The 4,835-nt window shown below is 33.5% G+C and overlaps 1 pseudogene; it reads left to right on the top strand.

Moving 5' to 3' along the window:
* Positions 1–2,083: 2,083 nt before the first annotated feature.
* On the top strand, positions 2,084–2,255 carry LOC115218711 (annotated as a pseudogene).
* The last annotated feature ends 2,580 nt before the right edge of the window (positions 2,256–4,835 follow it).

Below are 4,835 nucleotides of genomic sequence, written 5' to 3'. Positions count from 1 at the left end.
AACGGTTCATACTACTTTGTGGCCAGAAATGGCCAGAAATTTGTAAGTGTAAAACAACTAATCTCCTCAGCTGCAACAAACTTTCCACATGAGCTGTTTGTGAGATTTGGCATCCCAGACGCAATAGTGTCTGATAATGGAACACAGTGTGTGTCTTTTGTGTTCAAAAAGTTTTGTAAAACGTTCACTGTAGAACATATAACATAGCAGCCCAAATCTAATTGACAAGCAGAGCACTTTGTTGATACATTAAAGAGAGCCCTAAAAAGATGAATTAGGAATTCATGGATGAGGTAGGTGTACAACAATTCTTAAGAAGATATCGTGTGACAACATATCTAAACGCACCAGCAGGTATGTCACCAGCGGAGCTGTTGTTTGTGAGGAAAATAAAATCAGTCTTCAACAAATTACTACCTAATGAGAAAAGAAAAAATTGCAATGGATAATACTAGATACTTTTAAAATAGATGAAAATGTATTTGTTAGGGTATATAAGAACGGAAAACAAAGTTGGGAAGATGGAGTGATTACCAAATGCATAGGAAAAATGCTATACTTGGGAAAAGGAAAGAAAGAGGTATATGAGAGACACATGAACCAACTAAAAAAGAGAATGAAGGAACTCATGGAATGGTTATACAACACTTTTCAAGTATCAGTGCCACCAGAAATAATTGAACCCAGACACACAGATGAAAGAAAAAGAAAATGTTTGGTGTTCCTGGAAGTGGGTGCCAAATGAAAACATATCAAAAAGGGAGGTTAGTAATTACTAATAAGAGAAATAAAATTACACTCTCTAAGAAAAAAAAGGAAAACTTAATAGCGGGATATGTTATAGGGAGAACAGTAATAACAGGGCACCCCTCCCACGTGAGGAGTTGTATGTGATAGTCATTATAAATACTGTAAGGTAGGAAGTTGAGAATGTTAGTCGGGTTGACGGATATTAGATAGATGCGTCTTACTTGTCTAACTACTGCTATACCGGGGTGGGCATTATAACAGTTCGACAGATGTTACAACTCATACACACATGTACTTACAAAAGTATCGACCATTTCTATTGCAAGGACATGTTGCTGGTTAGCAATGTTTAATTATACAGCGTAGACTGTATAATACTTAGCAGTATAGATACTGTGCGTATACACCTTTTGCTTTCTCTTCAAGAAGGAAAGGTTATGAAAATGGTTAATATTGTATGATTATTCTAATATATGAATATATGAATGTTAATTCCATGAATAAAATTATGAAATAAAATTATTCTTAATACAATATTTCAAATTCTTAATACCATTACAATAACTTTTGTTATCTTTTCAATCTTGTTGGTTATGTAATATAATTCTTAATATAACTCTTAATTTAATATTTTATTAATACCATTATTTCAACTTTTCCTATTCTTTAATTCTCTTTTTAAGTCTCCGTGAAATAAAAGCACTTTTTTTTTTTTGAATCGGAAAAATATAAAAATATAAAATGAGAGAAAAACTTTGCAAATGTTTAAATGTTAGAAATTGAACAAACAAACCGTTGGCAAGAAATTCACTAACAATGATTCATTGATAAGAGTTATAGACTCTTCTTTCTTTCTTTCTTTCTTTCTGTTTCATTCTTTCTTTTCTTTTCATTTTCTTTTCGTATCTTTATCGCCCCTCACACTTTTCTAATAAAAAAATTGTTTAAATTCTATGAAAAGAAAAACCAGCAAAACTGCTCTGCCTTTGCTTTATGACAGCGAAATACATTTATTAAAGTTTTATCAAACTTTTATCAAGACTTGATAAAATATCATTTATGGACAGAAACGTTTATACTTTCTAGGCTTTTAACTGTCACATTTTGTATAAACACCGCACAACCCCAGACTAAACTTCTCTCACACAAAACTGCCATCCACCCACAAAAGATCTTTAAAATTTTAACAAACTCTCTGCATAAATAACAGAAGTAAAATCACAAGTAAATTTACTGGGAAAGTGATAATGAGCAGAAATAACAGCAAAAGAACGAAAACACAACTATATGAGCAGGTAATATTCCATCCTCATCTTCATCAAATACCTTCAATTTCGATTCTCAGTCTTTTGGCTAAGATTAAAGTGTAATATCTGTTCTTATCTTGAATTTCGATTCATAACATATTGTTGTTGGAATTTTGTGAACAGTATAAACTATAAGCATACAAAGGTACTTTCACCTGTGTGTCTGGGTTCAATTATTTCTGGTGGCACTGATACTTGAAAAGTGTCGCATAACCATTCCATGAGTTCCTTCATTCTTTTGGGTTCTCTCTCAACGACCACATTAAACTAAAGCTTCCATTATGTTAATGTCTTTTTCGAAGTATAAATAAAATAAATAAATAATCAGCGTCGCCCCGACGGGCCTCCGTGCCAGTGGCACGTAAAAAGCACCATCCGATCGTGGCCGTTGCCAGCCTCGCCTGGCCCCCGTGCCGGTGGCACGTAAAAAGCACCATTCGACCGTGGCCGTTTGCCAGCTTCGTCTGGCATCTGTGCCGGTGGCACGTAAAAAGCACCCACTACACTCACGGGGTGGTTGGCGTTAGAAAGGGCGTCCAGCTGTAGAAACATTGCCAGATCAGACTGGGCCTGGTGCAGCCTTCTGGCTTCCCAGACCCCAGTTGAACCGCTCAACCCATGCTAGCGTGGAAAGCTGACGCTAAATGATGATGATCTCATACACTCCAAGGAAGGGTACTTGAAATAACTTCTACTAGATTTTGCTGAAGGGTACTTTTTTGGACTAAAATTGAATTAAATAAAAGATCAAACTGGGAATTAAGTCCTATGCAATATGTTCTCCAACCAATGCATTGTTACAACATTTTTAAGTGGAACCTATTTTTGTTGGTTAAAAATATATAACTTCGAAAGGTCATTATCAACTTCTAAGATAAAGTCACTTCCATACCACTTTATATTTGGATGTTGAAACATATATCACCATTGCTTAAGATGTGTAACATCATCAAGAAAATATGGGTTTAGTTTGGGACTAGGAGACCTACTAATGCATGCACAGCAGAAATACACGAAATGTTATTGGCATAAAGGAAGAAATCCTTATTTATGAAGATTTGAAATGAATTACGGCTCATCGTTACAAAATATCTTGTACACATACTACCCAAATAGACAATATTTGTAGAAAAATATGAACTTCACTGTACTTGGTTTCATTTTCACTTCCATATCCCATTGAATTCAATACTACACTCTCATTTTTATATATATAATTCATTAAAAAGAAGATTATTGTGAGTGACTTCGAAGTTTCAGCCAGTTAAGCCATCATTAATATATATATATGTATATATATATATCTTAGGAATTAAAAGGTACTCTAGTAATGTAAACATTACAGGTCACACATGCATAATGTATGTCGTTTGTTTATACGCTAAATTTGCTGCGGTTTAGTGCTGGGGAAAGCTCCTAACACGATACATACAACCGACCTTCTATTCATGTTAATATACTACCATATTAATGGGGGTACGTTAGAATGAACGAGGTTGAAATAATGGCTGCATTTAAGCAAATGTACAACTAGTGTCAATGTTGTGAGTTTATCATGACACAATGTAAAAACTGTTTCGTTGGCTTTACCTTAAACATCGAATTATTTCTATGTCCAACCCACTGATGTTCATGTATAATATTCACAAACCACATCAAATTTTAATAACGTTGATATCTGAATATTTTAATTTAATTTTAAATATAAACTTAAAATTCTTTATATCATCATAATAGAATTTTCTTTAAATCTTGTAGTTAATATAATAAAATTCTCATAATTCTTAATTTGATATTTTGTTAATACCGCTATAATAGCATTTCTTCTCTTCTTAGTCTCATTACAAGAAAACATACATAGTCCACACATTTTTAATTGCAAAAAAATAGACACAATCTAAAAATGCTGAAAATGTAGGAAAACTAACAAATGCAAACACACAATATCAACGATGATTAACTGACAAAATTACACATATCAGCTTTTTCTTCCTTTCTTATTGTCTTTCTGTCTCTCTTTTTTTTCTATCTTTAAAATTTTCATTGTCCGTAAAACTTCCCTAATAAGAATCCCTCCCAAAGTCACGTGATAACTACTTTGTTCTCTGATGCAAAACTTATATACTGGCAATATGACAAAATCGTAAAGATATTTGATAATCCTTTACTTCTGGGGATGAACATTTGTACACGTCCAGCGTCCAGGCTTCTATTTTATATTATGCCACAGAAACCATTCTGGAATGACAGAGTTCCATCGACTCTTCATATTTACAGTAATATTATTAAACCGACGTATATGGTGTCAAGTACTATTTCATTTCTGGGAAAATTGTTCTGTGAGAGATTTGTGTCTTATAACAGGAGTTAAACTGACACTTTCCCCACCTAATGTAAATGTGGGTAGAGATGAACTTTAACTAACTGACCATGGACCATTCATAAAAAGAAGAAGAAAAAACAACATATTTCCAGGAGTACTCAGGTATAACTTCCTTTGTCATTTCCAGATAGGCATGAAACTTAAGACTCCACAAATAATGTAATTTTAAGCATGGAAGAAAATACAGTTTTAATTTTGTCTTAAAAAATAAACGTTGAAAGTTATCATGCCTCTTACACGATGCTAGTCAGGGATCACAAGAAGTGAAGAGTAGAAAACCACCGGGTAGGTAGATGTTTTATCTGGTCTATGTAGCTGTAAATAAGTGCAGCAGAGAAAAACAACACATGTTAATCAACATTACATAAATATGAATGGGAAAAGTTGTTTGTTAA

Source organism: Octopus sinensis, linkage group LG13, assembly GCF_006345805.1.
Source record: "Octopus sinensis linkage group LG13, ASM634580v1, whole genome shotgun sequence".
NCBI classification, from domain to species: Eukaryota; Metazoa; Mollusca; class Cephalopoda; order Octopoda; family Octopodidae; genus Octopus; species Octopus sinensis.
Note: the sequence above shows the minus strand (reverse complement) of the source record. Positions and strands in the feature narration are given on the sequence as shown.